Source organism: Arachis hypogaea, chromosome 19 (assembly GCF_003086295.3).
Source record: "Arachis hypogaea cultivar Tifrunner chromosome 19, arahy.Tifrunner.gnm2.J5K5, whole genome shotgun sequence".
In the NCBI taxonomy this organism is placed as follows: Eukaryota; Viridiplantae; Streptophyta; class Magnoliopsida; order Fabales; family Fabaceae; genus Arachis; species Arachis hypogaea.
The window spans coordinates 84,981,754-85,007,235 of NC_092054.1; the positions used below are offsets into that span (position 1 = coordinate 84,981,754).

Genomic DNA, 25,482 nt, shown 5'->3' on the forward strand with positions numbered 1-25,482 from the left:
GCCCAAATAAAGAAAAGAACTGCTTCAAACTCAAGATCCAAAGGCCCAAGACTTGAAGAGTAAACTAGAAGTTGAGAAGAGTAGTATATATAGGAGTAGCTTTGAATTGTAAAGGAGTTCAGGAGGCTGGGAAGAAGAGAACTACTCTCTGTATTTTACTTTCTTTGCAATTTCTAGTTTTATGATGTATTCTCCATCTTTGTTTTCATTTTCAAGAGCTATGAACAACTAAACCCCTTTCATTGGGTTAGGGAGCTCTGTTGTAATTTGATGGATCAATACTAATTTTCATTATTCTTCTTCTATCTTTCCTCTTGATTTTACTTGAAAGCTTTCGATCTTCATCCAATTGAGTAGTTATCTTGGAAGAGAAGCTATTCAAACTTTGATCTCTTTTGAACCTTGAAAGAGGAATGAAGAGATCAAGCTAGAAATGCTTTCTCATGCTGGACCAAATTGGGTTTGGATGGGTATGTGACTATAACCCTCTCAATACTTGGTTTGGGAAATGCATGTGGTATAATCAGTGACCATACTTCATCTCTTCTCATGAGCAATTGACCAAGGAATTGGCTATTGATCAAGATTTGAGAGATTGAATTGCATGAAATTGTAATTCAATCACTTAAGATTGCCAAGGAGATCAATGAGTGCATTGATTGAGGAAGAGATGAAAATGAACTTGATCCGGAGAATTGCAACATCTCCTAAGCCCAATGAACTCCCCATCTCTGATCTTACCCATTCTCTTTAATTTCTGCCATTTACTTTTATGAGCAAATCCCCCATTCCCATTTACAATTCTGCAATTTATTTTCAGTCATTTACTTCCAGTCCTTTAATTCTAGTATTTACTTTTCTGTTATTTACATTCCCGCCATTTTATTTTCGGCAACTCTCAACCCAAATTCTGGATTCGCTCAACTAGAACATTCTTCTAATTAAAGTTGCTTGATCAATCAATCCCTGTGGGATTCGACCTCACTCTATTGTGAGTTTTTACTTGACGACAACTTCGGTACACTTGCCGAAGGGAGATTTGTTGAGAGACAAGTTTTCCGCGCATCATGCTTCTTTTGGGCGTTGAACGCCCAAAACAGACTTTTACTGGCGTTTTCTTGCCAGTGAGCTCTTTTTCTCTGTTTTGTGTGCAGAATCCTTTTGTAACCCTGTAAACTTATACAATTGACTCTTTACCTTAGTATCAATGAACTTTATATAAACAAATAAAATCAAGAATAGGGCAAAATGCTTAGAGGAAGTGATGCCCCATGGCTGGGTTGCCTCCCAGCAAGTGCTTCTTTATTGTCTTTAGCTGGACCTTGCTGAGTTTTTAATCTAGCCTCAGCCTTGAGCACTCTTGCTCAACATTGCCTTCAAGATAGTGCTTGATTCTCTGTCCATTAACAATGAACTTCTTATCAGAATCAATATCTTGAAGCTCCACATAACCATATGGTGATACACTTGTAATCACATATGGTCCCCTCCACCGGGACTTCAGTTTCCCGGGGAATAGCCTGAGCCTAGAGTTAAATAGCAGAACCTTTTGTCCTGGTTCAAAGACTCTAGATGACAGCTTTCTGTCATGCCACCTTTTTTATTTTTCTTTATACAGCTTGGCATTTTCGAAAGCATTGAATCTGAATTCCTCTAGCTCATTCAGCTGGAGCAATCTTTATGTTCCAGTTCCACGGGCAGGTGACAAGCCTTACTATACACAAGTTGGTACGGAGAGGTCCCTATAGGAGTCTTGAATGCTGTTCTGTAAGCCCACAGAGCATCATCCAAGCTTCGTGCCCAATCCTTTCTACGGGTACTTACAGTCCGTTCCAGGATTCTTTTTAGTTCTCTGTTAGAAACTTCAGCTTGTCCATTTGTCTGCGGATGATATGGAGTTGCCACCTTATGGCGAATCCCATACCAGACCATGGCAGAGTAAAGCTATTTGTTGCAGAAGTGAGTGCCCCCATCACTGATTAGTACCCTAGGAACACCAAACCTGCTGAATATATATTTCTGGAGGAACTTCAGTACTGTTTTAGTATTATTGGTGGGTGTGGCAATGGCCTCTACCCATTTTGATACATAGTCAACTGCCATCAGAATATAAGTGTTTGAGTATGATGGTGGAAAAGGGCCCATGAAATCAATACCCCATACGTCAAACAACTCAATCTCCAAGATTCCTTGTTGAGGCATGGCGTAACTGTGAGGCAAATTACCAGCTCTCTGGCAATTGTCACAGTTACGTACAAACTCTCGGAAATCTCTATAAAGTGTAGGCCAGTAGAAACTACATTGGAGGACCTTGGTGGCTGTCCGCTCACCTCCGAAATGACCTCCATATTGTGACCCATGGCAATGCCATAAGATCCTTTGTGCTTCTTCCTTAGGCACACACCTACAGATTATGCCGTCTGCACATCTCTTAAAGAGATAGGGTTCATCCCACAAGTAGTACTTTGCATCAGTAATTAATTTTTTCTTTTGTTGCCTGCTGTACTCCTTGGGAATGAACCTTGCAGCTTTGTAGTTTGCAATGTCTGCAAATGATGGTAATTCCTGAATGGCGAACAAATGCTCATCCGGAAAGGTTTCAGAGATCTCAATAGAGGGGGAGGACGCCCTTTCCACTGGTTCTATCCGGGATAGATGGTCAGCCACTTGGTTCTCTGTCCCTTTTCTGTCTCTTATTTCTATATCAAACTCTTGCAGAAGCAACACCCATCTTATGAGTCTGGGTTTTGAATCCTGCTTTGTGAGTAGATATTTAAGAGCAGCATGATCAGTGTACACAATCACTTTTGATCCTACTAAGTATGATCTAAACTTGTCAATGGCATAAACCACTACAAGCAATTCTTTTTCTATGGTTGTGTAATTTTTCTGGGCATCATTCAAAACACGGCTAGCATAATAAATGACATGCAGAAGCTTGTTATGCCTCTGCCCCAGTACTGCACCAATGGCGTGATCACTGGCATCACACATTAATTCGAATGGCAATGTTTAGTCTGGTGCAGAGATAACTGGTACTGTGACCAGCTTAGCTTTCAGAGTTTCAAATGCCTACAGACACTCTGTGTCAAACACAAATGGCGTGTCAGCAGCTAGCAGGTTGCTTAGAGGTTTTGCAATTTTTGAAAAATCCTTTATAAACCTCCTATAGAATCCTGCATGCCCCATGATAAACCACTATTTTATAGTTTATATTGTGTTTAATTGTGTGGTTTTGTCATGATCCTTACCCACTTATTCATCAATTTAGCATGCATTTAGATTTCCTTCCTAAATTTAGTACATGTTTGAAAATTGCTTCCTAGAGACTTTAATTATTTAATTTTAATTCTCCTTTATTCCATTCGATGCCGTGATCTGTGTGTCAAGTGTTTCAGGCTTTATAGGGCATGAATGAGATGCAGATTGGAGAGGAAGCTAGCAAAAATGGAAGGAACACAAGAATTTGAGGAGATAACCAGCGAGAAGTGACGCAGTCGCATGGCTCACGCGACCGCGCGAAGGAGCGCAAATCGCAGTGACACGGCCGCATGGCTCGCGCGGCCGCGCGAACTAGAAAACGCAAGTGACGCGGTAGCGTGGACGACGCGTAGCGCAAGCGACGCGTCCGCATGGATGACGCGATCGCGTGACATGTGCGATCTGCATAATCTGCAGGATTTGCTGGGGGCAATTTTGGACCTTATTTCAGCCCAGTTCTCGGCCCGGAACAGCAGACTAGAGTCAGAGAATATGCAGAAACAACACACATTCATTCAGAGACAGTTTTAGATCTAGTTTTACTCTCTTAGGTTTTTCTCTCTAGGTTTTTAGAATTTTAATTTTCAATTGGTCTTAGCATTGGAACATTGAGAAGAGTTATTTTCTCATCAAGACTTCATCATTCTAGTTTGTTTTCTTAACTTGGATTCATTCTTCCATGTCCTTTGCTTTGTTCTATTTTGTCATTTAGATACTTTTATGATTATTTAATGCAAGGATTATTTCTTTTTTAATTCAATTTCAATTCCAATAATCATGTCTTCTTTTAATTCCCTTACATGTGCTATGGATTTTTTATTTACAATGCGTGAGTAGTTTCCTTACTTGATGGGGAGTTGATTAAAGGGAACTCTTGAGTTGGAAGGATTGAAAGAAAAATTTGTAATTGGGTTAAATGTTGGACTGCTATCCTGTCACCAACGCCAATCCCTTTGAACTAAGTGGGTTGCAACTTGTGAACAGATCTGGCATTCCAGCTTGTTTGACTTTCCCTTACTTAGTAAAGGATAACCAAACAGAACAACCATTAATTATAAATAAATCTTACAATCACTCCACTAATGATAGAAATTCCAACCAATCAACTCCCAGTCAAGGTTTTTATTCATATTATTTAAATTTCCTCAATTTACATTCCAATTTACTTAGCTCAACTTCTTGGAACATCTGATTAATAAGATAGCACACTTTTCTGCAACTCGTTGGGAGGCGACCTGGGACTTAAAACTCCCAGAAATTTTAATTAAAATTCTCTGAGACATACTTTTAAATTGATAGGCAGATTTTCGGTGAGTTAAGAACTATACTTACAACGTAACCATTTTAATAATTTTTAATTCACCAGCTTCTGCGTCCCATCAATTTTTGGCGCCGTTGCCGGGGAGTTGCAATAGAGTGCTAATTTTATTAATTAGAATTTATTTATTTTCATTTTATTTAATTTTTCTACTATGAGCTGCATGTTTCTTCCGTCAAATGACGCGTTCACTTCCTGATCCGCGCTTGCTAATATTCGATCCTAAAATTGAAAGGACTATTTCACGAATAAGGCGAGAACAGCGTAGGTTAGCCCGCTCTGAGGGCGGATCTGAAAGTGAATCTGAGGAAGAAACCAGCCCCCGTTCTACTGATTCGGTTGTTTTACGTGCAGAAAACATGGCAGCTAGAAGAGTTACCATTCAGGAGGAAGGAGCTCCTGATTTTACAATGCAACCATTTCAACGCATCATCCAGCGGTAGCTATAGATTTTGAAATAAAGACTGCACTATTAAATTTGATGCCCAAGTTTCATGGCCTACCTGCTCAAGAGCTTATCAAGCACTTGAGAGATTTCCAGGCAGCCTGTTCTACTATCAGGCGTGATGGCACTAATGAAACTTCAATTCTGCTGAAAGCTTTTTCGTTCTCTCTTGAGGGAAAAGCAAGAGAGTGGTACTATACTCAACCTATAGCAAATGTATCCAATTGGGATACACTCAGAAAGGAGTTTCTGGAGAAATTCTTCCCATCTGAAGTTATTGATAAACTGAGGAAGGATATCTCTACAATTGTTCAGGATGACAATGAGACTCTCTTTGAATACTGGGAGCGCTTCAATAATCTTCTGGAAGCATGCCCCCACCACATGATTGACAAGATCGTGCTACTCAGCTATATCACACAAGGTATGAGGCCCCAAGATAAGACCACATTGGAAAGTGCCAACAATGGGTCTATGAAGAAGTACAAACCACTGATGAAGCTTGGCAATTGATCACTGATTTAGCTGAATCTACTCGGAACCACAGACAGAAGCAAGGCCGTTCAAAAGTCGTTGTAGAAGTATCTTCTGGCAGAGAGACTGCTGCTCTAACTCAAAGCATCTGTGAGATGACCAACCTGCTGAAGCAAATGCAGTTGAATCAACAAGCTCAGCAAACTCAACCGCAGCAAAACCAACAACTAGTCCCACAAAGAATTTGTGCTGATTACAGCCATTACACTGATGAATACCCGCAGCTCCAACAAGAAGACAACATGGTGGCATCCACTCATAACTTTTATGACCGCCCCAACCAAGGGTACAATCAAAGTGGAAATAATAACCATGGATGGCAGGACAATTCAAACCAGAATTGGAGGGACAACAATAACAGGGGAGGCAGAGATAATCAGGGAAATCAGAGGTGGAATAATAACAACAACAGACAAGTACCATTGTGAACACTATTAACGCCAGTCTGAATGGTCTCACCTCTACTCTGCAAGCTTTTATGACACGGCTTGGTTCAACACAAAATTCCAGCAACCAACCTTCAAGCACCACTGGAATCCCCTCTCAACCTTTACCCAATCCAAAAGGAGGCATTAATGCCATCACCCTGAGGTCCGGAACCACACTGCAGGAGAGGAATCAGGAGGAACCTAGCTCACCAGAATACGCTTCAGCTGAAGAGGTGGTAGAAGTCGAAGATGTTGAAGAGGAAGAGGATATATAGGACATAGCTGAAGAAGAGATAGCTCAACCACAAGAAGAAGCACCAAAAGGCGCAGGCACCATGGAACCCACTGTTCCCATTCCATTTCCACAGCTTGCAAGGAAGCCCAGGAAGCAGCTGGAATCTGATCCTAAAATGGTAGAAATATTCAAAAAGGTTGAGGTAACTGTTCCCCTTTTTGATGTTATTCAGCAGGTACCTAAATATGCAAAGTTTCTAAAAGACTTATGTATCCATAAAGACAAGATTAATGAATTAGAAACTATTCCTTTAGGTAGTTCTATATCTGCTTTAATGGGAGGATTACCTGAAAAATGTAGTGATCCAGGTCCTTGCATAGTTAGTTGTACTATTGGTGGCGTAGTAATTTATGATTGCATGTGTGATTTAGGAGCATGTGTCAGTATAATGCCTTTGTCCATATATGATGTTTTGAGGCTCCCTCCCTTAAAAAGGTCGGCAGCTCGTTTTGTGTTAGCAGATAAAAGCATTATTACAGTGGCTGGAGTTGCTGAAGATGTTTTGGTGAATATTAAAGGGCTCACATTTCCCACTGATTTTTATATCTTGGAGATGCCCCATAATGATTCAGATAAGCCATCATCGATCCTACTTGGAAGACCATTCCTGAAGACATCAAAATTCAAATTGGATGCTTTTTCAAGAACATACTCCTTTGAAATAGATGGCCGCATAGTGATCTTCAATCTGAATGGAGTCATTAACAACCCCCCAGAAGATCATTCTATCTTCCAGTGTGATGTCATAGACGAAAGTGTGGCTGAAGTTCAAAAAGAAGAGTTTGAAGAGAGGCACACTGGACAAGGTCCGAGTGTAGGGACCCTCTTAACTGACAGTGAGGGCACTTCGCCATTTTCACAAGCTCCAGATAATCCAGAGCCTGCCCATGATCAAAAGTTAGAATTGAAACCTCTTCCTCCACACCTCAAATATGCTTATCTCGAGGACGAGCAGAAGCTTCCGGTTATTATTGCAAGAGAACTGACTTCTCAACAAGAAGAGCAACTACTTGATGTGCTAAGGAAGCATAAGAAGGCAATTGGGTGGAGTTTGGCAGACATAGTGGGAATCAACCCTCAAGTATGCGAGCATAGAATATTTTTAGAAGAGGGAGCAAGACCTGTCCGTCAACCCCAGAGAAGATTAAATCCCACCATCTTGGAAGTTGTCAAGAAGGAGGTGACCAGACTATTGGAGGCCGGTATCATATATCCCATTTCAGACAGTGAATGGGTAAGCCCAGTACAAGTGGTGCCCAAGAAGTCCGGAGTCAGGACCGTGAAGAATGAGCATGGAGAGCTCATAGCAACTAGAGTTCAGAATGCTTGGAGAGTCTACATTGATTACAGGTGTCTCAACCAAGCTACCCGTAAGGATCACTACCCACTTCCATTCATTGATAAAATGCTGGATCGCCTGTCAGGTAAATCACATTACTGCTTTCTAGATGGTTACACAGGTTATTTCCAGATTCATATAGCTCCTGAGGATCAGGAAAAGACTACTTTTACATGTCCTTTTGGGACCTATGCTTATAAGAGAATGCCCTTTGGCTTGTGCAATGCACCAGCTACTTTTCAAAGGTGCATGATGAGTCTTTTCTCTGATCTTATTGAGGACTGTATGGAAGTTTTTATGGACGATTTTAGCATTTATGGTGATTCTTTTAGCCTTTGCTTAGATGGGTTATCTAGAGTATTAGATAGATGTGTTAATACAAACCTTGTATTGAATTTTGAAAAATGCCACTTTATGGTAAAACAAGGGATTGCATTAGGACATGTGGTATCTAATAATGGCATTTCTGTAGACCCAGCAAAGGTGAATGTTATTTCTAGTTTACCTTACCCCTCTTCTGTGAGGGAAGTCCGTTCGTTCCTTGGCCATGCAGGTTTCTACAGGAGATTTATTATGGACTTTAGTAAGGTGGCACTTCCCTTATCCAGATTACTGCAGAAGGATATTAAGTTCGAGTTCAGTGAGGATTGCAAACAAGCGTTTGATAAGCTGAAGACTGCTCTAACGCAAGCCCCAATTGTGAGAGGACCAGACTGGAACCAATCGTTTGAGATCATGTGCGATGCTTCCAACCATGCAGTAGGAGCAGCGCTGGCTCAGCGTGAAGGTAAGGATCCTTTTGTTATTGCCTATGCGTCTAATACTTTAGACACTGCCCAGTCCAATTATACTACTACTGAGAAAGAGCTACTTGCTATTGTTTTTGCTCTGGATAAATTCCAGGCTTATTTACTTGGTACTAGAGTAGTAGTATATTCAGACCATGCAGCTCTAAAGTATCTATTAGCTAAAAAGGAATCCAAACCAAGACTTATACGCTGGATACTGCTGTTACAAGAATTTGATTTAGAAATAAAGGATAGGAGTGGTAATCAAAATTTAGTAGCAGACCACTTGAGTCGCCTTGAACATATTAAGGATGATTCTACTCCTATAGATGATAATTTTCCTTTTGATAACCTACAAGCAGTATCTGAGGTAGTCCCTTGGTATGCACCTATTGCTAATTATTTAGTTAGCTGTACATTTCCTCCACATCTTTCTAAACATCAAAGAGACAAGCTGAAAAGTGAGTCTAAATATTATATATGGGTGATGACAAGTCATCTTAGCCTAGTTTCACTAGCCTTTTTCTTTTGTTTTCAATTGAATTATGCACTTTCTTGAGCCATAAGCAAGCCAATTGGGTAGATTTTCATGTTTCCTTTGATTTAATCAACCATGTATGAATTAATGTAATTTCATGAGGTTTTATGCTATAATTGTCACATATTATGAAAGAATGAATATCTCATGATTTTGAGCATAACTTTGATGTGTTTTGTTGATTAATGATAGGTGAAGAAAGCTTGGAGAAAGGTTGAAGCAAGAAGGAATGGCTAGGAGGAAGAGAGGACAAAAAGTTTGAGCAAAAGTTTGCCTCAAACTTTAGCTCAAACTTTTGGAATAAGTGAAAATGAACCAGGGAGCAAAAAGCTGGACCAAAAGTTTGCCTCAAACTTTTGTGCAAACTTTTGGGCAAAAAGCTGGACCAAAAGTTTGCCTCAAACTTTTGTGCAAACTTTTGGGCAAAAAGCTGGAGCAAAAGTTTGCCTCAAACTTTTTGGCAAACTTTTGGCATCACAAATCAACACCCTGGAGAGCAAAAGTTTGCGCCAACGTTTGCCTCAAACTTTTTGGCAAACGTTGGCGCATGAACAACACACCCTGGAGCGCAAAAGTTTGCGCCAACGTTTGCCTCTAACCTTTTGGCAAACGTTGGCGCCATGAGTGTGCAAGGGGAGGCCAACGTTGGAGCAAAAGTTTGACCCCAAACTTTTGCCCCAACGTTGGTATCAGCAAAAGAGGGTGGCTGATGTGAAAAGTTGGAGTAAAATTTTGCCTCAAACTTTTACTCAAACTTTTACTCAAGCTCTCATGATTCCAAACCCGGTTCAATTCGGCTCTTCTCCAAACTCCAAGAGCAATCAACCAAGGCCTCTATCAACCCAATTCCATCAAGAGCAAAGGCCCAATTGAAGGCTTGAAGACCATTTGAAGAAAGTGTATAAATAGCATAGGATTTAAGTTTTTCGAGGAGCTTTCCCTTTTAGTTTTCATAGAGAGTTTTCGGAGAGCTTTTGGTATTGAGTGAATTTTAATTTCTAAGTCTCGGGGAAGGAGAATTGAATTCCCTTCCTCTTAGTTTTCTTGCTTTCAATTTCAATTACAATTGTCTTGGATCTTGGGTTGGAGAATTGTAGGAAATCTGTTTCAATCTCATCCTTAGACCTCTCTGTTTCATTTTACTGCATAATTGAATTTCCATTTTGGTTAATTGCTTCTGTCTTCTACTTTCTCTGCAATTTACAATTTACAATTCCTTTGCAATTGTTCTTGTTGGATCTAGGAAGGCATTGAGATCTAGACTTGGTTATCTAGTCTCTTGGGTCCTGAGATCCGGATTTCCCATTTTCAATTCTCTGTTTACTGCTTTCAAGCTCATTTACATTTCTGTTTTTAGATCCGGTTCAATTCAAGTTATCTTCTATTCCTCTGCTTGTTGAATTTTACTTTTCCTTGTTTAATTTCTGCAAATCCAATTCCCAATTCCCTTTACAATTCAAGCCATTTACATTTCTTGCACTTTAAGATTCTGCAATTTACATTTCTTGCGTCCTAAGTTTCTGCCATTTAATTTCTTGTTCTTTAAGATTCAGCACTTTAAATTTCAGTTCTCTTTAAATTCAATGCAATTTACCCATTCCCTTTACTTTCCATGCAATCTAAATTCTGCAAATCACAAACCACTCAACCAAATCTTGATTCGCTTGACTAAATCAACCACTAAACTAAAATTGCTCAATCCTTCAATCCCTGTGGGATCGACCTCACTCCCGTGAGTTATTATTACTTGATGTGACCCGGTGCACTTGCCGGTGAGTTGTGTGTTTGGAATTCGTTTTCCAAAAATACACATCAAGTTTTTGGCGCCGTTACCGGGGATTGATTAGATTGACAATGATTAAGTGAGGTGGTGATCTAGATCTAGCATTTTTATTTCCTGTTTCTTTAATTTTTGACTAACCCACTAACTGTTTGAAGTTTTGTCTCAACTGACTACACTCAAATTTCAAGAATACCACTGTGCGTTCTGTTTGTTGATTTATATGTCACAGGAAAGAAGAAAGGTCAGAGGAAAGGGTATCAATGAAGAAGGAGTTTCTGAGAAAGAAGAACACCACAACATGAAGCCGCAAATTATTACACTAATCAAGAACAATTGTTCCTATGGTGGAACTCCACTGGAGAATCCTAAACAGCACCTATCCAATTTTCTGAGAACTTGTGGTGCTGTCAATCTCGATAGTGTAAATCATGATACCTATAAGCTCTTGTTATTTCCCTTCTCACTGAAGGATGAAGTGGCACAATGGCTTGAAACCTTTCCCCAAGGAAGTATAACTAGTTGGGATGATTTGGTTGCCAAGTTTCTAACCAAATTCTCCTCGTCCCAACAAAACATCAAGATAAAAGAGGCAGTACATCCATTCATACAAGAAGGGGAAGAACCATTGTTCAAAGCATGGGAAAGATACAAGAAGGCAAGCAACAAAGCGGATTTCCAAGCGTTCTATGAAGGATTAACCCCGGAAACAAGAAGAGCGGTGGATCACTTCTCAGATGGCCTGCTCAACGCAACAGCAACCATCCAAGGAACTGCAGAGTTCAATGACAAGAGAGCCAATAACCAACACTCATTTGAGACCCCACAGAATGCAACTTCAGAAAAGGAGATAATGAATCTTGAAGGAATGAAGGCAGTCATGAATCAAAGCAAACAGCTACATCAGCAAACTCAGCAACAATTGGAGTCAATAGCTAGACAAATTGATTTTCTCCATTCTACTACAGTGAATGCACAATTTCCACCATGGAAGCCACATTCTTATCTAAGAATGAGGGAATCTCAACATCAGGAACAAAGGGACTTCAACTACAATAACTCCAATTTCCCAAACCTGCAAAAACACTACCATACCAACAACAATCACTACATACCACCACACTACCCACCCTTCCAACCCCCAACACCCCACAACCAACCAATTTCACAAGACTCTCAGAGGATCACCAATCTGGAGATCTTAGTAGAGAGAATGATGACACATCAAGAGATGATAAGCAAACACCAGGAGGCCTCACTCGGGAGAATTGATAGGCAAATGGAACAATTAGCTAAGAATCTCACAGAAATGAGTGAGAAGAGGGCTAAAGGAAAAGAATCACTCATCCAGGATGAGCATCACAAAGCAAAGCCTCACTTAGGAGGACAAGGGGACAAGGAGAAGGAAGCTCAGAATCTAAACTGAGCAAGCACAGAGGATGTCAAGCTAGTGACAATAAAAGAGCGCTTGTTGGGAGGCAACCCAACCGGAGGTAACCATCTCTTCATATCTATTTTAATAAAAAGGTTAATTAGTTTTATCTATATTGCAAGAAGCTAAGTTTGGTGTTGCACACCAAAAAAATCTAAAGGAGAATGAAGGATTCTAAGTTTGGTGTTCCACCAAAATCCCATCATAAAACACATTCTCACTTTCTGCATAATGCTGGCTTCAAGCATGTTGGATGAACTAGTTAACTATTCTGCTGTTTCCTAGTTTTCAGTTTTATTGCTTTTAAAAAAGAAAAAAGAAAAAGAGTTTCACACATGGTTAATTCAATGCATGAGAACCATTGGCAAGGTACTAAGTTTGGTGTTCCCACACCAAAGTAAGTTCAAAAGCCCACAAATAAATCATGCAAGCTAACCATTTCTTCTTTCAAGTGCTTGGAGAACAAGCAACTTTCAATATCACTGCAGAGTACCATACAAACTTTTGGGAAGATTAAGCATCATCAACCAAAGAGATGAAAGATGAACGGGAAGGCCAGCACTAATGATGATGAGAAGAAGGAAAGCAAGCGAACTCCAAAAAGTTGTATTGTTAAGTGATTGTTTTACATCAAACACTGCTATGATTGAAAGTGATATAATACCCCTGCCTGCCTGCATAGCATAGTTTTTTCTGTAATTCAATAAGCAAGATGCTTGATCATTTACAACACTATACTCTCTAAAACTTGTTTGCACTCAATATTTCAAAAAAATGCATCACATGAAAGTTCTTTGAAAAGAAGGATTGAAGAATTAAACAATTTTGAGGCAAGCAAAAGATTAGGAGAAGTGGCGGTTCTAGTTATATGATTATGTATTGAGGTTGCATGCTTATGAAAACTTGCATGGGAGCTCATAGGCAGGACATGAAGTTCAAAGAAGTATTGTGGAGATTCTCAAAAATTTATTGATCCAAGAAGCAGCAAACAAAACAAAAGAAAATAAAGAAAATACAAAAGCAAAAAAGAACATGGCCCAAGGCTCTGAGCATCAATTACTAGGCAGAAAAGAAAGAAGAAACAATGACTCAAAGAGTTGTTAGCCTAGTAAATGCTTGTGGTTGAGTTGTGTCAAAGAAAGAGGCTTGAGCAAGTAAATCCTTAGGGGTGCTTTAACACCTAATACCTTAAAACCAACTGGTTTAGGAGTATTGATTGAAAGCTTATTTAAAGAGCCGTTTTGAGACATGACACTTAGAGTCAAGGCCAAAGCAAAGAAACTATAAGCTGCTTCAAGGTGACTACATATAAAGAGATCTCCATGATACCATTTGGATGAAAATCCTAAGACCTAAGACTCCCAATATGTGAGGACTAGTGAGCACTGAAGCCCTTGCAAGAGCATATGATTTAGAGTTCACCCCACTGACACATAATCACTTCACTCACAGGACCTTACAATTTATGCTTCAATCCGTCTTAAGTGAAAGAACCTATGAGCATAATTTATTTCTTGCTTGGGGACAAGCAAGCTTTAAGTTTGGTGTTGTGATGACAAGTCATCTTAGCCTAGTTTCACTAGCCTTTTTCTTTTGTTTTCAATTGAATTATGCACTTTCTTGAGCCATAAGCAAGCCAATTGGGTAGATTTTCATGTTTCCTTTGATTTAATCAACCATGTATGAATTAATGCAATTTCATGAGGTTTTATGCTATAATTGTCACATATTATGAAAGAATGAATATCTCATGATTTTGAGCATAACTTTGATGTGTTTGGTTGATTAATGATAGGTGAAGAAAGCTTGGAGAAAGGTTGAAGCAAGAAGGAATGGCTAGGAGGAAGAGAGGACAAAAAGTTTGAGCAAAAGTTTGCCTCAAACTTTAGCTCAAACTTTTGGAATAAGTGAAAATGAACCAGGGAGCAAAAAGCTGGACCAAAAGTTTGCCTCAAACTTTTGTGCAAACTTTTGGGCAAAAAGCTGGACCAAAAGTTTGCCTCAAACTTTTGTGCAAACTTTTGGGCAAAAAGCTGGACCAAAAGTTTGCCTCAAACTTTTTGGCAAACTTTTGGCATCACAAATCAACACCCTGGAGAGCAAAAGTTTGCGCCAACGTTTGCCTCAACCTTTTTGGCAAACGTTGGCGCATGAACAACACACCCGGAGAGCAAAAGTTTGCGCCAACGTTTGCCTCTAACTTTTTGGCAAACGTTGGCGCCATGAGTGTGCAAGGGGAGGCCAACGTTGGAGCAAAAGTTTGACCCCAAACTTTTGCCCCAACGTTGGTATCAGCAAAAGAGGGTGGCTGATGTGAAAAGTTGGAGTAAAATTTTGCCTCAAACTTTTACTCAAACTTTTACTCAAGCTTTCATGATTCCAAACCCGGTTCAATTCGGCTCTTCTCCAAACTCCAAGAGCAATCAACCAAGGCCTCTATCAACCCAATTCCATCAAGAGCAAAGGCCCAATTGAAGGCTTGAAGACCATTTGAAGAAAGTGTATAAATAGCATAGGATTTAAGTTTTTCGAGGAGCTTTCCCTTTTAGTTTTCATAGAGAGTTTTCGGAGAGCTTTTGGTATTGAGTGAATTTTAATTTCTAAGTCTCGGGGAAGGAGAATTGAATTCCCTTCCTCTTAGTTTTCTTGCTTTCAATTTCAATTACAATTGTCTTGGATCTTGGGTTGGAGAATTGTAGGAAATCTGTTTCAATCTCATCCTTAGACCTCTCTGTTTCATTTTACTGCATAATTGAATTTCCATTTTGGTTAATTGCTTCTGTCTTCTACTTTCTCTGCAATTTACAATTTACAATTCCTTTGCAATTGTTCTTGTTGGATCTAGGAAGGCATTGAGATCTAGACTTGGTTATCTAGTCTCTTGGGTCCTGAGATCCGGATTTCCCATTTTCAATTCTCTGTTTACTGCTTTCAAGCTCATTTACATTTCTGTTTTTAGATCCGGTTCAATTCAAGTTATCTTCTATTCCTCTGCTTGTTGAATTTTACTTTTCCTTGTTTAATTTCTGCAAATCCAATTCCCAATTCCCTTTACAATTCAAGCCATTTACATTTCTTGCACTTTAAGATTCTGCAATTTACATTTCTTGCGTCCTAAGTTTCTGCGATTTAATTTCTTGTTCTTTAAGATTCAGCACTTTAAATTTTAGTTCTCTTTAAATTCAATGCAATTTACCCATTCCCTTTACTTTCCATGCAATCTAAATTCTGCAAATCACAAATCACTCAACCAAATCTTGATTCGCTTGACTAAATCAACCACTAAACTAAAATTGCTCAATCCTTCAATCCCTGTGGGATCGACCTCACTCCCGTGAGTTATTATTACTTGATGCGACCCGGTGCAGTTGCCGGTGAGTTGTGTGTTTGGAATTCGTTTTCCAAAAATACACATCAATGGGATGACCCATATTTATGGAGATGTGGCGCTGACCAGATAATTAGACGTTGTGTGCCTCAATCAGAATTCCAGTCCATTTTAGAGGCCTGTCACTCATCTGAGAGTGGAGGACATTTTGGCCCTCAACGAACAGCTAGAAAGATCTTAGACTGTGGATTCTGGTGGCGTACTCTTTTTAGAGACGCTGCTGAGTTTTGTAAATCTTGTCACCCATGCCAGAAATTTGGTAACATATCCAAGAGGGATGAGATGCCCCAACAATATATGCTTTTTTGTGAAATTTTTGATGTTTGGGGCATTGACTTCATGGGTCCATTTCAAAATTCTAGTGGATATTTTTATATATTGTTAGCTGTGGATTATGTTTTCAAATGGGTGGAAGCAATTCCTACCCGCACTGATGATGCTAACACTGTTGTTTCCTTTGTGAAAAACCATATTATATGCCGCTTTGGATCACCACGAGCGATCGTGAGCGATCAAGGCACCCATTTTTGTAACAGGAGACTAACAGGATTGATGAAGAAGCATGGGATAATCCATAAAGTTGCAACAGCTTACCATCCCCAAACTAATGGGCAAGCCGAGGTGTCGAATAGAGAAATTAAGCGTATCTTGCAAAAGATAGTGAAGCCTCATAGAAAAGACTGGAGCACCAGGCTACATGATGCACTGTGGGCATACAGAACAGCATACAAGGCACCCATTGAGATGAGCCCCTTCTGCTTGGTTTATGGAAAAGCTTGTCATCTCCCAGTTGAAATAGAACACAAAGCCTTCTGGGCAGTTAAGGAGTGCAACATGGGAATTGAGAATGCTGGAGCTGAAAGAAAGTTGCAACTGCAGGAACTGGAGAACCTTCGCCTGGAAGCTTATGAGAACTCCAGAATATACAAGGAAAAGATGAAAGCTGTGCATGATCAAAACATCAAGAAGAGAGAGTTCCAACCTGGAGATTTTGTTCTCCTTTACAAATCTCGACTGAGGCTCATGCCCGGTAAGTTGAGATCAAAATGGGAAGGTCCATACAGAATAGAGAAGGCTGAACCATACGGAGTTTATCACTTAAGCCATTCTTCAAGCTCTGAACTTATTAAGGTTAATGGACAATGCCTGAAGCTATACCATGGTGAGAAGGTGCAGAAAAATAAGGAGCTTGAGATCTTCCGCTTGGAAGACCCCCACATCGCAGCAGATTGAGCTATTGGAGCGTCCAACTTACGGACGTAAAAGCAAAGTGCTTGGTGGGAGACAACCCACTGTGGTATGATCGTTCTTTTCTTCATTTTTAGTTTTTCTTCTTTAATAACTCTTCTCTTTATTAGTGCTTTCGTGCTCTTTCAATTACATGTCTTTATCTTTCCTTAAAAAAAAAATTTTTTTTTCGCCGCGCGGCGTGATCGCACCAACGACGCGTCCGCGTGGCAGGGGGAGTAAAGAAAAATAAAAATGAACAGAAAGTTACGCAGGAGGAGCGCTGGAGTCGTGCCAATGGCACAAGTTACCCCACGCGACCGCGTCGCATGGAAATCATGGCCTCCCACGCGACCGCGTGCCCCACGCGGCCGCGTGCCCTAAATTTTCGACGTAAAAGGGTGCACATCAACATTTTGTGCGAGAGTGATGCTGGATTGGTGCTGGAAGCACAATCCTTGCCACGCGACCGCGTCGCCGACGCGGCCGCGTCACCCATTTTATGACGCGGATTCATGCGATCGCGTGACCCACGCGATCGCGTCACCCCAATTTGGTAATTGAATTAAAGTGAACAGAGAGTTGTGCTGGAGCGAGGCTGCACTCGCGCCAGACGCATAACATGGGTCACGTGACCGCGTGACCGACGCGATCGCGTCCTCCTCCCTGACGCGCACCCACACGAACGCGTGCCCCACGCGGCCGCGTCGCATGCGCCGCACAGCTCAACCTAAAATTGCCACATATATTATCTTCTTCTATTCCAAATCCTAATTTTTCTTTTTCCTCCTTCTTTCTTCCTTCCCCCTTCCCCTTTCTATCTCACCTTTCACTCTCTATCTCTCTCACCATCATTAACAAGGTTTTACCTTCTTCTTCCTTCTTCTCTTTTCTATCATTCTTATTATATTATGTATATATATATTATTTTCTTTTTCTTTTCTTTTTCTTTTCAAATTTTTATTTTTCTTCTTCTTCTTTTCTTTTCTTTACATGGTGTTAGAAACCTTTTGAGTCATCATCCCTCATTATATGCTTCTGGATTATTGCAAATTATTTGACAATTATTTTTCTCCTATTTAAGGGATTGCTTGCATGTTCATCTTCATATTTTCTATACCCTATTCACCATGCATGCTATGTGTTTGTGAAAAAGCCCATGTGGCATTATGCACTTTCTATGTTACTATACTATTCAATGCTTGCTTTTCACAACTTTCCCTTATTATTTTATTAATTGAATTCAATTGTCAATACAAACGTGATGGTTTGTTACAAAGTAATGCTTGGTCTATACTACTCATGCCCTTTGCCAGCATGCCAATAAACACCTTGCATTCACTTGTCTTTTTATGCACTAGCTATTTCCCATTGATGGCTTTTCATATGTACTCGAGAGCATGTGTTAATGTCATCTACATTTTACTGTGCATCATTCACCCTCTTTTCTGTTTCCTTCCTTGCTGTATCTCTCTTTAAATTTAATTTTCTTTCTCTTCCCTTCTTTCAGGATGGCCACCAAGAAAGGAAAGGAGAAAGCAACTTCCAGACCACCAGCAAGAAGAGGAACTAAAAGAGCATTAGTGGCAGAGCCTTCTTCAACCGCAGTCAAGCCCTCAACAAAAAGAGTCAAGAGGATAATAAAGGTTGACGAAAAGGAGAAAGCCTTTCCAGCAAAGGACGCTGCGCGATTTTCCAATCGCTACTGTGAGCAGATGTTCCCTATCCTGGCAGAAAGGAACTATAACAATGAATACCTTCTTATCCTCCCGTCCAATATTGCCACCTTTGTTGAGCCGCAAATTGAGCGAAGACAATGGGGTTTCCTACGGAAACAGCCAAGGCAAGTCAATCTTTCTTGGGTAGTTGAGTTCTACTCCAACTTCTACATGCCGACCCTGTAGTCTGTTTATGTCCGGCAGAAGCAAGTTCCCATCACAGAAGAGGCCATTTAGCAAGCTCTGAGTCTTCCCCCTATTCCAGCAGGAATGGACGCTTTTCAAGAAGCCGCCCTTCAGTGCCAGAGATACCAATTCGACTGGGACTCCGTTCTCGGAGTCATTGCATTACCTGGCAGCCGTTGGATCTACGAATACCACCGTACCCGCCCTAAGGGAATCTTGGCTTCAGCACTTACCTTGGAGGCTCGCGTATGGGCACAGATCATGTCCCATTACGTCTTTCCGAGCACTCATGAGTCCTCTTTCACTGCAGACATGGCTGTTCTACTATGGTGCATCCTTACAGACTAACCTCTGAATCTCTCAAGACATATCCGGAATGCTATGGAACACGTACAAATTGCAGGCAACTTACCTTTTCCCACCTTGATCTCAGATCTTATCTCAGCAGCCGGAGTCTCCTACAGAGCTGGGGACACCAAAGCCATGCTTCCACGGGATGATCAATATGTCCCTAACGGGAAATACCTCAGACTCTCAGCAGCCACTACAAGCCTTCCTACTGCTCCAGTTGAAGATAATCCTTCTTCAACACCACAAGCATCTACAACTGAGAAATTGCTCTAGCAGATAATCGAACGGTTGGATCGGCAAGAACAGAAAGCAAAGATGAGAGAGCGTCGTAACGAGCGCCGATTCAAACACCTCAAGGAGCTACTCAAGGGACGCTTCAGAGACTCAGACACCCCGGACTCCACTTCCTTTACTAGCACAGGGAGCCATGACGGTCCCGATGATGGAGATACTGCTACCAGCCCACCCCTGTTTCTGACAGATGGTACCGAGGACGGTGCAAAGCCTTAAGTGTGGGGAGGTCGGTCAGTACCTGACTTCCGGAGGTAAATTCTCTTCTCTGGCACCAATAATTAGGATATTTTAGTTAGATTTTCTTTCTTTTATAGAATAGAATAAATTGCATAGGTTAGAATAGTTGCATGCATGTTCTACTTGATTGAAAAGACAATAAGTTTCTTTTAAAAATCTATCCTTGGAATAAAATTTCACTAATTTTTCAAAATTTTTATGATAAATCTGCTTGAGTTGTATTTGGAACATGATGTTTGAGCTAAAGAACACACAAGCTGTGAAAGATTTGAGCCTTTATGTATGGTTACATTATTTAACCATAATTATTTTATTCTTGTGTGTTTACTTCTCTATGATTGTAATCTATATTTTGTTTTATCTTATATGTCCAATATTTATTATATTTACATGCTTGCACATGATTGAGGCCATTAATTGCTTAAACTCACTTATCCAAATCAAGCCTACCCTTTTCAATTACCCTTGTTAACCACTTTGAGCCTTTAAAACTCCATTTGTTCTATATTTTACCACATTACTAACCTTAAGCTGAAAAACAATTGCATATCCCAAAATGAATCTTTGGTTAGCTTAAGATAGAATTGTGTGTGCTAGTTAAGTATGGGAAATTGTGGGAACAAAAGTTGTTAAGGGGATGTGTCATGAAAATTTAAAGGGAATTTGGATACCTATTCATGTGAAACTATAAGAATCAAAAATCTATGTGCATTGGTAAGCTTTATTTATTTCAACTAAAAAAAAAAGATGATAAACAAATAAATAAGGGGACAAAATTACCCCAATGTTAAATTCAGAATTCAAAGATCAATGCACATATGATAGAATTAAAATACAAAGTTGAAACATGAGTATGGGTTGAAAAAAAAAGGGGAATTACGGGTAGCTAGGCATGAATTTAAAAGTATATAGAATATATGTATATTAGGAGAGAGCTTAGGTTAATTAAAGATTCAATTTATAAAGCTCACTTAGCCATATGTATACCCTTACCTGCACCTTGGCCCCATTACAACCCTAAAAAGACCTCATGATGTTTGCATTGGTATATTAACTGTTGTTGATTGGTTAGGAGAAAAACAAAAGTTAGAAAACATGACTAGAGAAGAATAGAGTGATTACCTTATACACTAGAGATTAGAGCATATATACATTATCAGTAAGGGTTCAATGCTTGAATTTTCATGTTTCCTGCTTTCATAAGCTATTTGCTTGCACTTTTATCGGTTTTATTGTATAATGATAGAATTAGTGGAATTTGATTTGTAATTGTTATAAAGGGATTATTTACTTTTGATCAAGTGGACAATAATCATATAGTTGCATTTATTTATATATGTAGGATTGCATTGCATTTCATGAGTTTCTACATATTCATACTTATTTCCTTGTCTCCTTCAATTTAGCATGAGGACATGCTAATGTTTAAGTGTGGGGAGGTTGATAAACCACTATTTTATAGTTTATATTGTGTTTAATTGTGTGGTTTTGTCATGATCCTTACCCACTTATTCATCAATTTAGCATGCATTTAGATTTCCTTCCTAAATTCAGTACATGTTTGAAAAATGCTTCCTAGAGACTTTAATTATTTAATTCTAATTCTCCTTTATTCCATTCGATGTCGTGATCTATGTGTCAAGTGTTTCAGGCTTTATAGGGCATGAATGAGATGGAGATTGGAGAGGAAGCTAGCAAAAATGGAAGGAACACAAGAATTTGAGGAGATAACCAGCGAGAAGTGACGCGGTCGCATGGCTCACACGATCGCGCGAAGGAGCGCAAATCGCAGTGACGCGGCTGCATGGCTTGCGCGGCCGCACGAATTGGAAAGCGCAAGTGACGCGGTAGCGTGGATGACGCGAACGCGTGGACAGGAAAAAGCGCAAGCGACGCGTCCGCATGGATGACGCGATCGCGTGACATGTGCGATCTGCATAATCTGTAGGATTCACTGGGGGCGATTTTGGACCTTATTTCGGCCCAGTTCTTGGCCCAGAACAGCAGACTAGAGTCAGAGAATATGCAGAAACAAAACACATTCATTCAGAGACAGTTTTAGATCTAGTTTAACTCTCTTAGGTTTTTCTCTCTAAGTTTTTAGAATTTTAATTTTCAATTGGTCTTAGCATTGGAACATTGGGAAGAGTTATTTCCTCATCAAGACTTCATCATTCTAGTTTGTTTTCTTAACTTGGATTCATTCTTCCGTGTCCTTTGCTTTGTTCAATTTTGTCATTTAGATACTTTTATGATTATTTAATGAAAGGATTATTTCTTTTTTAATTCAATTTCAATTCCAATAATCATGTCTTCTTTTAATTCCCTTACATGTGCTATGGATTCTTTATTTACAATGCGTGAGTAGTTTCCTTACTTGATGGGGAGTTGATTAAAGGGAACTCTTGAGTTGGAAGGATTGAAAGAAAAATTTGTAATTGGGTTAAATGTTGGACTGCTATCCTGTCACCAACGCCAATCCCTTTGAACTAAGTGGGTTGCAACTTGTGAACAGATCTGGCATTCCAGCTTGTTTGACTTTCCCTTACTTAGTAAAGGATAACCAAACAGAACAACCATTAATTATAAATAAATCTTACACTCACTCCACTAATTATAGAAATTCCAACCAATCAACTCCCAGTCAAGGTTTTTATTCATATTATTTAAATTTCCTCAATTTACATTCCAATTTACTTAGCTCATCTTCTTGGAACATCTGATTAATAAGATAGCACACTTTTCTGCAACTCGTTGGGAGACGACCTGGGACTTAAAACTCCCAGTAATTTTAATTGAAATTCTCTGTGACATACTTTTAAATTGATAGGCAGATTTTCGGTGAGTTAAGAACTATACTTGCAAGGTAACCATTTTAATAATTTTTAATTCACCAGCTTCTGCGTCCCATCACCCCAGAAAGCTTCTGATTGCCTTAACATTGGCAGGTGGTGGTAATTTTTCAATTACCTCTATTTTAGCTTGATCCACCTCTAATCCCTTGTTTGAAATTTTATGCCCAAGGACAATCCCTTCAGTCACCATAAAGTGACATTTTTCCCAGTTTAAAACCAGGTTGGTCTCTTGGCATCTTTTCAAAACCAGTGTCAGGTGATCAAGGCAGGAGCTGAATGAGTCTCCATATACTGAGAAGTCATCCATGAAGACTTCCAGAAATTTTTCCACCATATCAGAGAAAATAAAGAGCATGCATCTCTGAAAGGTTGCAGGCACATTACACAGCCCAAAAGGCATCCTTCTGTAAGCAAATACTCCACATGGACATGTGAATGCTGTTTTCTCTTGATCCTGGGGATCTACTGCAATTTGGTTGTAGCATGAATAGCCATCCAAAAAGCAGTAATAATTATGACCTGCTAGTCTTTCTAGCATCTGGTCTATGAATGGTAAAGGAAAATGATCCTTTCTGGTGGCTGTATTGAGCCTTCTGTAATCAATACACATGCGCCACCCTGTAACTGTTCTTGTAGGAACCAGTTCATTTTTTTCATTATGAACCACTGTCATGCCTCCGTTTTTTGGGATAACTTGAACATGACTCACCCAGGGGCTATCAGAAATAGGATAAATAATTCCAGCCTCCAATAATTTAGTGACCTCTTTCTGCAACACTTCCTTCATGGCTGGATTTAGCCACCTTTGTGGTTGAACCACTGGCTTAGCATCATCCTCCAATAGGATTTTGTGCATGCATCTCGTTGGGCTTATGCCCTTAAGGTCACTTATGGACCACCCAAGAGCTGTCTTGTGTGTCCTTAGCACTTGAATTAGTGCTTCTTCTTCCTGTGGATTTAAAGCAGAGCTTATGATCACTGGAAAAGTATCACCTTCTCCCAGAAATGCATATTTCAGGGATGGTGGTAATGGTTTGAGCTCGGTTTTAGGAGGCTTTTCCTCTCCCTGAGAAAATTTCAGAGGCTCTTTTAATTCCTCTGAATCCTCTAGGTTAGGTGGAACATCTTTAAAAATATTTTTCAGCTCTGATTCGAGACTCTCAGCCATGTTGATCTCCTCCACCAGAGAGTTAATGAGATCAACTCTCATGCAGTCTTTTGGTGTGTCTAGATGCTGCATGGCATTGACAGCATTCAACTTAAACTCATCCTCATTGACTCTCAGGGTTATTTCCCCCTGTTGGACGTTAATGAGAGTTCGTCCAGTTGCTAGGAAAGGTCTTCCTAGAATAAGAGTAGTGACGTTAGGATTTTTGCCAGTAAAGAATGTCATAAAAACAGTCGCGTTGTAGATATAGTCTCTAAACCGACAAAAATCCCTTCGTACAAACGTTTTAGTTGTCACAAGTAACAAACCTCTTTAAAAATTGTTAACCGAGTATTCAAACCTCGGGTCGTCTTCTCAAGGAATTGCAGGGAAGTATGTTCTTATTATTGGTTATGAGTTTGTAAATTGGGGTTTATTAGGAAGTAAGGTGGGAATATGTTATATGACAAGTAATATAAAATAATAATAATAAAAATAAACTCTCGGCAAGGTATTAGAACTGGAGGTCCTATCCTTATCAATTGTGATGAAATTTGGATTTTAATCTCACTTTATTAACCTCTAACTATGAAAGTAGATCAAGTGGATTAATTAACTTAATCCTCAGGTCCTAGTCAATTCCGATGGAAAGACTAGAGTTATTGGAGCAACTCCCAATTTCAATCACTGCTTTATTGACAACTCAAGCGTTACCAATTACTTAACCAAAGCTAAAAAGAAGAAAATATCTAAATTAAATAGCATCAATATAAATAAAGCAAAGCAAAATTAAATCTGAAAATTCCTCAAATTATATTAATAAAAGCAATCCAATCTAACATGAAAGATTTATGAATCAAACGGGCAACATAAGTAATTAACAAATAAAAGTATTAGAGTATCTAAAAGTAGAAGAGAAATAATAACTGAAGAACATTGAACCTGGGATTTAGAGGCACTCCTAAAACTAAGAGAAATCCTAAATCCTAATCCTAAGAGAGAGGAGAGAACCTCTCTCTCTAAAAACTACATCTAGTCCTAAAATTGTGAATTGTGAAAGCCTTCTCATGAATGGATGTATTTTCCCACTTTATAGTCTCTAATCTGTGTTTTCTGGGCCGCAAACTGGGTCAAAAACAGTCCAGAATTCGCTGGTTTCGAATTTTGCCACGCTGGATTTTCGTCACTACGACGCGGCCGCATGGATCACGCGGTCGCGTCACCTAGCGTCAGGGGAACTATTGCATATTATATATCAAATCGAATCCCCGGACGTTAGCTTTCCAACGCAACTGAAACCGCGTCGTTTGGACCTCTGTAGCTAAAGTTATAGCCGTTTGAGTGCAGAGAGGTCAGGCTGGACAGCTTAGAAATTTCTCCAACTTCTTGCATTCCTTCCACTTTTGCATTCTTCCTTTCCATCCTCTGATCCATTTTTGACCTGTAATCTCTGAAATCACTTAACACCCATATCAAGGCATCTAATGGTAATAAGAGAGGATTTAATATTAGTAATTATAAGTCCAAAGAAGCATGTTTTCAATCAAAGCACATAATTAGGAAGGTAAATGTAAAATCATGCAAATAGTATGAATAAGTGGGTAAAGAGTTGATAAAATCCACTCAATTGAGCACAAGATAAACCATGAAATAGTGGTTTATCAACCTCCCCACACTTAAACCCTAGCATGTCCTCATGCTAAGCTCAAGAGAAGCTATAAAGATGAAGAGGAATGGTAGAATGTATGAAATGCAATCCTATCTATATGGATGCAACTAAATGCAGAATGTTTCTACCTGCTTGGTTAAAAATAAATAAGTCCTCCAAGACAAATATGAATCAAATTCCACTAATTCAAATTACACAATAAAAGACAAGTAAACTTGTAAGAAGATAGCTCATGAAAGCAGGGAACATAGA

The 25,482-nt window shown here is 39.6% G+C and overlaps 1 non-coding gene across 1 annotated transcript; it reads right to left on the reverse strand.

The window, feature by feature from the left end:
- Positions 1–5,306: 5,306 nt before the first annotated feature.
- Positions 5,307–5,414, reverse strand: LOC112781190 (small nucleolar RNA R71). The gene has a single exon (XR_003191982.1). It is a non-coding gene; the product is annotated as a small nucleolar RNA R71 (small nucleolar RNA).
- Between the last annotated feature and the right edge of the window lie 20,068 nt (positions 5,415–25,482).